This window comes from Pelmatolapia mariae, linkage group LG8 (assembly GCF_036321145.2).
Source record: "Pelmatolapia mariae isolate MD_Pm_ZW linkage group LG8, Pm_UMD_F_2, whole genome shotgun sequence".
Classification (NCBI taxonomy): domain Eukaryota; kingdom Metazoa; phylum Chordata; class Actinopteri; order Cichliformes; family Cichlidae; genus Pelmatolapia; species Pelmatolapia mariae.
In genome coordinates, this window is record NC_086234.1 from 17,547,826 (window position 1) to 17,557,607 (window position 9,782).

Here is a 9,782-nt window from a genome sequence, read left to right on the forward strand (position 1 = left end):
TTTTAAAACAGAAACATAATTTTTTATAAATGTTTATAAAGTATTCAGACTTTTTAAAAATTCAACGTAATTTCAGCTGTGATATTCTAAACTACCTGAAATTAAAGACTTATCCAGATAAAGTCATGTTATTTTGTAAGATAACCAAGGCACATGCAGCTGCAGAAGAAATTTCAAATCACGAGACTAAAGCAATTTCTGCAGAGCTCTGAGACAGAACAAACACGACTCTTCCTAGAGCTGGCCTGGTTGGCCAACTAACGATCTGATAGGCCTCTGAAAGTGAAGTGACCAAAAATCTGGTGATCATTCTGAGTAAGCTTCAGAAATCCTGTAAACAATCTCAGTGCAGCACTCCAGCATATCTTATGGTAGTGGCCAGATGGTTGGTCTCAGTTCTATGCATCATAAGATTAGCTATCAGGTTATTTTTAGCTGATTACAAATAATCACAAGTAATCATCAACAATTAACCTGACAAATACTGTGCAATGGGTGACATTCTGTGCAAGAGTGTTTATGTGGATTAGGGTTCTATTTATGACCTAATGACTGTGTTATAACTCTTTTTTTATACTTCTTTTGTAAATATATTTAAACTTTCTTCCCTTGACACCGCAGGGACTGCACTTAATTTTGTTAATTTTGTTTCTTACAAGATATTCTGATTCTGATTCAATACAGTGCAGCATAAAAGTGGCAGCATTGTGCTATAGCAATGTTTTTCAACTAATTAAAACCTGTTTAGACTGATCAGAAACTGAATGGAGAAATGCAAAGAGACATTATCGATGTAAATCTGGAGCACTTTTCTGTTGGTTTTGTAGGTAAAGATACCACAGGCCCAGAATGAAAGTCCTAACTGAGAAGATGTACTTTACATAAACGTACCTTAAAAAAGAAAAGAAAAAGTCTCGCAAAAGCTGGCTTGTTGTCAGCACTCAGTTTAATGGAACTGGTGGCTTTCACATCTGGAAAAAAAAAACACCACCAATGGTGCAAAGTATATACACATTTTAGAGCAACATATACTCCAATCCAGATGACATCTTTCTTTATAAAAGGCCTTGCATATTTCAGCAAGACAATGGTCAACCACATACTACACTAATTACAAAAGCACTGCTTTGCAGTAGAAGAGTCGAGGGGCTGAACTGGCCTACCTGCAGTCCAAACTTTCACCAACCAAAAACTGAAAATTTGGCCTATCATGAAACATAGCATACAACAAAGAAGACACAAGACTGATGAGCAGTGAGGGTCCAGTCTCAGACAAGAATTGGACAACAATCCCTTCTCAAAAAACCCAGAAGCTGATCTTCTCAGTTCCCAGAAGAAGTATTGCAGTCATCAAATTCAAAATGAGACAATTTTCCCCTTAAAATTGTAAATGATCTCATGTTAAACATTTCATAAATTTCTTATGTTATATTGTGAATTTCATGAGGTTTGCAAATCAGTGCTTTAAGTTTTTATTTACACTTTGCTCATTATCTTTTTTGTAGTTGGGTTTTTAAGTACAAACATTCTGATATCTTTTCCCTTGTCCCTGGGGCATACTAAGTGTAGACTGATGAGGGCAAAAGAAAAATGTATATAACTGTATGATGAGCTACCAATAACAAAATGTGTAGTACAGAAAAAAAACACTTTCTGAGTTCACTGTGTGACTTATTTAAAATTACAAGTACACATATTACTAATAAGATTAAATGCTATAACTACAGTCTGGCATCAGTTAGCTGAGTTATTCATCTTGATTCCTGCAAAAGACAGCCCATGAAACAAATCACTGGATTTGGTCATCATAATCAAAAAATAACTAGCACCAGATGATGGTTAGGAAGGGTGGATTGTTATCAAGTCCTCACACATATAGATAAGTGACAAATGTGGGAATTAGGTGTTTTTGTTATGTTTCAGGGGTTTGTTGATTCTAATGTTCCACTTATAGAAAGCATTCATTGGTTTATTTAATATTGTGGCTCTTTAAATCAACGGCCACAGCAGGCTAAACATGAGGACACTGACGACGTGCAACAATAAACACTTGAAATGCACTTCTTTGCTATTTGTTCCTTTTATTCCATGTTGCACTGTCGAAGACCCACAAATCAGTACATTGGATCAAATGTAATACAAATGCACACACTGCACAAAAAAAAAACATGACTGCAACTCACAAAATATTACACCAATTTTTGTGCAAAACTGCAACATCAGACTACAGCATCAACTAGTGCATCAAACTATACATCAAGCTGCGGTCAACAAAAAGTTTCCCCTCATGCTCACCCTACCTTTCTGCTTATCACACAGCAGGTGCAGTAAACAGGTGAGTGCAACCACATTTATCATCTAATACACACCCATGAGTGATGCCCCACAACCGTGCACCAATACAGTGTGTGCATTTAAACCAACCCTCTTAATCCAAAAAAGGAAAAACTCATATATGGCTCTTACATCCAATAAAGAATCATTTCTCTCCTAATGGGAGTGGTCTATTTCATATTGGCAGGGTATTTACAGTGTGCAAAGGATAACTGAATGGTTTGATGAGTATGGAAAAGATATAAATGCAATGCTATGGCCTTTTCAGTCAGCAAATTAGCCCTCATCCTACTGATACATTTAACTCTCTGGGGTCCAGGGTATAATTGGGTGTTTTGTACTACTTTTAATTTTACCTCTTTAATTCACCTTTAAAAACTGCTTACCTTGCTTTGTTTGTTATCATTCTTTTCAGCATGACCTCATATGTCTGAATTTAGTGTTATTTTTTCTAAATTCAGACAAAAAATAAATACAGTCTGAGTAGAAAAAAGTTATATTTTTTATTGTAAAAATGGCAAACATGTTTAATGACTTATTTTCATAACTTAAAACACAAAAAGAAATTGTAATTTTTAACAACCTATGCACAAGTTTTGCTAACAACAACAACACATCTCAAAACTCGTTATCGCTCTCACCGCTGTCACTCCCAAAACTTTCCTCTCTTCCTAAACAACCAAATGCCACATGTTGCCTTATAATTTTGGGGGGAAAAAATGCTGGTAGAAACATCCTCTAAAAGCCACTTTTTAGTTTCTTACTTTGACTACATTTCAGAGACTGTACGTTTTCACTTTTATTTGATTAAAGATGTTAAAACTGAACTTCATCTTCTACTGGAGTATTTTTCAACACTAGTTTTTGTACTTCTACAGAATGTCTGTACTTTTGCCCCCTCTGCAGTTGATGAACATGTGGTAACATGTGGTAGATATATATATATATATATATATATATATATATATATATATATATATATAAAACACCCAGCACGCCCCTGTGGGCAGTTTATCCTTCAAGCTTGGGTCCTCTACCAGAGGCCTGGGAGCTTGAGGGTCCTGCGCAGTATCTTAGCTGTTCCCAGGACTGCGCTCTTCTGGACAGAGATCTCCGATGTTGTTCCCGGGATCTGCTGGAGCCTAGCTTGGGAGTCACCGCACCTAGTGCTCCGATTACCACGGGGACCACCGTCACCTTCACCCTCCACATCCTCTCGAGCTCTTCTCTGAGCCCTTGGTATTTCTCCAGCTTCTCGTGTTCCTTCTTCCTGATATTGCTGTCATTCGGAACCGCTACATCGATCACTATGGCCGTCTTCTCCTGTTTGTCTACCACCACTATGTCCGGTTGGTTAGCCACCACCATTTTGTCTGTCTGTATCTGGAAGTCCCACAGGATCTTAGCTCGGTCATTCTCCACCACCCTTGGGGGCATCTCCCATTTTGACCTCGGGACTTCCAGGTTATACTCGGCACAGATGTTCCTGTACACTATGCCGGCCACTTGGTTATGGCGTTCCATGTATGCCTTGCCTGCTAGCATCTTGCACCCTGCTGTTATGTGCTGGATTGTCTCTGGGCCATCTTTACACAGCCTGCACCTGGGGTCTTGCCTGGTGTGATAGACCCCAGCCTCTATGGATCTTGTGCTCAGTGCTTGTTCCTGTGCTGCCATGATTAGTGCCACTGAGCTGTCGTTCAGTCCAGCTTTGTCCAGCCACTGGTAGGATTTCTGGATATCAGCCACCTCCTCTATCTGCCGGTGGTACATACCGTGCAGGGGCCTGTCCTTCCATGATGGTTCCTCGTCTCCCTCCTCTTTCTTGGGTTTCTGCTGCCTGAGGTATTCACTGAGCACTCGGTCAGTTGGGGCCATCTTCCCAATGTATTCTTGGATGTTCGTTGTCTCATCCTGGACTGTGGTGCTGACACTCACCAGTCCCCGGCCCCCTTCCTTTCGCTTAGCATACAGCCTCAGGGTGCTGGACTTGGGGTGAAACCCTCCATGCATGGTAAGGAGCTTTCTTGTCTTTATGTCAGTGGCTTCTATCTCCTCCTTTGGCCAGCCTATTACCCCAGCAGGGTACCTGATCACGGGTACCCTGCTGGTGGTGTTGATGGCCCGGATCTTGTTCTTACCATTCAGCTGACTCCTCAGGACTTGCCTGACCCTCTGCAGGTACTTGGTGGTTGCAGCTTTTCTAGCGGCCTCTTCATGGTTCCCATTCGCCTGCAGGATCCCCAGGTACTTGTAACTGTCCTCTATGTCTGCAATGTTGCCTTCTGGTAGTTCAATCCCCTCAGTTCTGACTACCTTCCCTCTCTTTGTTACCATCCGACTACACTTCTCCAGTCCGAACGACATTCCAATGTCATTGGTGTATAGCCTGGTAGTGTAGATCAGTGAATCGATGTCTCGTTCACTCTTGGCATACAGCTTGATGTCATCCATGTACAGGAGGTGGCTGACAACTGCTCCGTTCCGTAGTCGGTATCCGTAGCCAGTCTTGTTAATGATCTCACTGAGGGGGTTCAGGCCTATGCAGAACAGCAGTGGGGACAGAGCATCTCCTTGGTAGATCCCGCACTTGATGGTGACTTGTGCTATGGGCTTGGAGTTGGCCTCTAGTGTTGTACGCCACATCCCCATTGAATTCCTGATGAAGGCTCTTAGGGTCCTGTTGATCTTGTACAATTCTAGGCATTCCAGTATCCAGCTGTGGGGCATTGAGTCATAGGCCTTCTTGTAATCAATCCAGGCAGTGCACAGGTTGGTCAGTCTGGTCTTGCAGTCTCGGCTGACTGTTCTGTCTACCAGTAGCTGGTGTTTTGCGCCTCTGGTATTCTTGCCAATCCCTTTCTGTGCCCCGCTCATGTATTGACCCATGTGCCTGTTCATCTTAGCCGATATGATGCCTGACAGGAGCTTCCATGTAGTACTGAGGCAGGTTATTGGTCGGTAGTTGGATGGGACTGGTCCCTTCTTGGGGTCCTTGGGGATCAGGACCGTCCGTCCTTCGGTTAGCCATTCCGGGTGTCTCTCGTTAACTAGCAGCTGGTTCATTTGTGCTGCCAGACGCTCGTGGAGTGCAGTCAGCTTCTTCAGCCAGTAGGCGTGAACCATGCCGGGCCCTGGTGCTGTCCAACTCTTCATACTGGAGACCCTTTCTTGGATATCTGCCACTGTGATGGTTACTGGACCCTGTTCAGGGAGGTCGCTATGGTCTGCCCTCAGATCCACTAGCCACTGAGCATTGCCATTATGGGTTGCGTCCTTCTCCCATATGCTCTTCCAGTATTGCTCCGTCTCCAGCCTTGGTGGTGCTGTTCTCTTATTGTTCCCTTGCCACTGAGAGTACACCTTTGCTGGTTCTGTGGAGAACAGCTGGTTTATTCTCCTGCCTTCTATCTCTCTGGTGTACCTCCCCAAGCGGCTGGCCAAGGCTGTGAGTCTTTGCTTGGCAGTTTCCAAGGCCTCAGGTATGGACAGCTTGCTGTATTTCTTATGCACCTTCTTTGTCTCACCTTTCTGCAACTCCGTTAGTTGGCTAACCTCCCTCCGTGCTACTTTGATCTTGCCCTCTAGCCTCCTTCTCCATGGAGGGTACTGCCCCTTGTGGCTGTTCAACTTATAGCCAAGCATCTCACTGATCACTGCTGCCGTATCGTAGATCAGCTTGTTAGTGTCGGTAATCGTGGTTGTAGGTATCGTCCGTAGTGCTGCATTAACATCATCTAGCAGACCTTCTGAGGGTACTTCACGTAATCTTGGTAATCGGCTATGGGGGATCCAGGTTTCAAGCTTGCAGCTATGTACCCAATCTCGGGTGGGGGTGATGATATCTCCCCCCTGACCTGGCGTCCTGACTCCTCCTTGCCGTAGCATTTATGTTGTACCTCGTCAATCTCTAGCTGTGAGAGCAGTCCCTTCTTTCGAATGTTGGAACACTGAGCTACTAGTTGTTTCGCCGTCATTGTGGATGTTGGGTATCGAAGAATCCATAGGTCCCTCATCCTATTCATGTAGCCCCTTCCGCCAGGGTTACTTGCGTAGTAGCATTCCAACAACGCCCTGTTTTCGTCTCTTGCCCACCGATGCCTTCTTGTTCCAGTAGCCCACTTGTCGTCAGGGTGCCCTGGTTCCTCAACACCTGACGCGGACCTTGTTGATCCGGGTGACGTCCGAGCCGGCATGCCTTCATATTTATCTGTCTCGCTCATGTCTGCGGTAGGCTCGCTTAGCATAGGGGGTCTAGCCTTAGGAGCCTTACTGGATACAGGCAGGAATCGTGTAGGCGTGTAGTCTAACCACTACGCTATCCAGCTATATATATATATATACATATATATATATATATATATATATATACATATATATAGATAGATAGATAGATATGCACTTTTCTATTAGGAAGAAAACTGTGATGGATTAGAGTGAGTAAATGGTTAAACAAGGAATTGATTCATAAGAAAATAGAGCCCAGTTTTTTTGTTTTTGGGCTATCCAGTCAAGCTACAACTACAATCCAACTACAGAAAGTTATCAGCAATAGAGAAAAAATAAAAGGAGGAAATGTTTACATCTGAGAAGTTGTAACAACAGAAGAGTCTTTTATTTTTTGCAACAGAAAACGTTTCTCAAGTTGTCTTGAACCATGCTCAATCATCCAATCATTTACTGGTAAGTAAATCCCAAAATTGTTGATACTGTTCATTTGGATGTAGAACAATGGGCTGTGAGGTCAGTTCCTTGATCAATAATATACAAATTGTCATGACCATTGATCAACAACCACTGATCAAAGACCACTAATCAATGGCCATGAGTACCATTCACAGAGAATTAGGGAATGGCTGCAATCACAGCATTGTAAGATGGTGACAGATGTACCCTTTGGCCCCCCCTCCTCGATTCAGAGATGGTCTTTCCCTTTTCACGTAAATGGCCTCCTTGACTCCTCACTCAAACCAGCGTTCCTCCCTGTCCGGGTCCTGGCCTCAGGAGGTAGCTCTTCTGTGTTGTGCTATCCACTTAGCCAGAGTTTGTTTGGTTTCCCTGATGTATAAATCATAGCAATTCTCCAGCACTTAACAGTGTACACTATATTACTCTGTTTGTTTTAGGGGACCCAATCCTTTGGGTTAACCAATTTTTGGTGCAGCGTGAGGAACTGACCTCACAGCCAATTGTTCATTTAGTGGGCTGGTTTCAGTTATTGTGCAAATGTACTGTTTATAAGGTTGGGGAAACCTGCAGTAAGCTGAGACTGGATTGGTGATGAAACATTTATCCCATTGAAAACGCTACATCCAGATGAACAGAATTAACCTTTTTAACATTTCTCAGATTATTTTGATATTTAAAATTCAGCAGGATCACTTCTCTTGCACTTCTATGGTGATCTTCTATGACCTAATTTGCAGATCTATTCACTAATCATTTAGCAACATCTGTGTCTCTGTAATTTTTACATATGCTGTGTAAATCTGTTTAAACTGTCACTGTGCAGACTCACCTTCCTTTTGCTGACTAAAATTTCTTCTTTGTGACTAAAAGGTCCCTACATGATAAACTGTTATATTTATAAGAAGGTTACTAATAATGATCAGAGTATATCTCCAGATATCAGTGTAATGTCAATGTAATGTCACCATGTTAGCACGTTACTCTGCAGTTGATGAATCTACAGATATTTGTGCATTTCTGGGCTCCCTTGTTGGGAAATTCTGACTAAAGTTGAATTTTAAAAAGTTACCTGTGCTGTCAAAGGCATACAGGCTGACTCATACCCAGAAAAACTGTTGACTGAAACCTGGCCTAGGATGATGCAGTAACATTATTTTAAATGACAATTTAAAGAGACAGTAATTTAAATTCTTCAAAATTTAACACACTGAAAAGACATGCAGAGTGTAAAGGTTTAATATGAAGCTCTGTTTTACAGTAAGTAAAAGAAAGAAGATCTGCGCTCTCATATCTGACAGCATCGCGCTGTGTTTTTATCAATTCTTAGCTAATCAAGAAACAGAAACAATTAAATGTAAGAAACTAAGGGGTTTGTTTTGTTATTATTTCATTCAATAACAGTAACATTATTCATAGATTTTCACAGCTTACCATATTAATTTCCCTCGATTGTTTGCAAGTGATGTGTTGTATGAGAGAGTGGGGAGTGGGGGGGGGGAGGTAGGGCTGGAACATGTAAGACTGTAAGGTAGAAAACCGCTCCCTGAAGTAGAGAGCAAGGAAACAACTGGCTCTTTAGGCACTCCCATTCAGTAGGCAGGAAAATGTAAGCTTGGAACCCTCGATGACAATGTTCTGTTGTGATGGACCAAACAGTGAAGGAAAGTCAGGCACAGGTTAAAGTCCAAAAAAAAAGTTTTTTTATTTAACCCCAAAACTAAGTTGGTTAAATTGGATAGAAAAATCTCAATCTTGGGCCCATAAAAGAGGTCAAAATCACAGAACTGTACTCAAAAGCTAGCAAAAAAACAGTACTACTAACACAAACAAACTGACCTACCTAATCGAGACAAAGGGGAAACTTAAAAAGTGGCTGATCAGCCCACAAACATGCATAAAAGGGTTAAAACACACAAATACCCAACTAAAACTAACATAATAAATTCCATCTCTTAACCCCCCATGATCCAGAGTTGTGGTATGCCCCAACTTGCAGATCTCCATATAGGCTTGCTCAGAGTGTGCACTGCGTCACAACACTAGGCATCAACTTAATTACAACTGACACACACAGAAAAGGGACAAGACAAAGTGGTCTGCACTTGTTTAAAAAGAGCTATCTTTATCCTCAGTATAACACGGAAGCTCAAAAATTGAAATGACTCCATATTAACAGATGAGGAAAACTATTATCATTTATGAATCCTAACTTCCCCATCATGTTTCCACAGTGGACAACAGTTTTCTTTGACATATCAGCACTTTTATTGAGCGCTACTCAAAATATGACACCGTAAAGAGTGTTGTGACTTTGTGCGCAGTTAACAGTATGAGGGTAAGTTTCTGTTCGCAGTTCCTTATTGAGATCAACCACAAGGAAGCTATAAATATCACAACTTTCTGAGACAGTGCTAAGACACAAAAAGGAGATCCACTCTGCTGTGAAAGCAATCAGCGGTGGAACTTCAACAGTGACTTTACTTAAAACCTTAAAAAACTGGAAATTCTTAAAATAAAACACAACACAAAAATCTTTTATTCAAAGTAGCAGTTCACAACTTTACCTGTGATCATAAATAAAAACTTTTCATCTTTTATTTGCCCATAATAAAGGCACACAAGCGGTCACAAGCATGAACAGATAAATAGCAGCTGATATGCAGCAATTACCTCCAATAAACATGTAAGAGAGGCAAATGCTCTTGATTGACGTACCTTTGACAAGCAGCACAGCATGACCGTTAATAAGGAAGTAACAG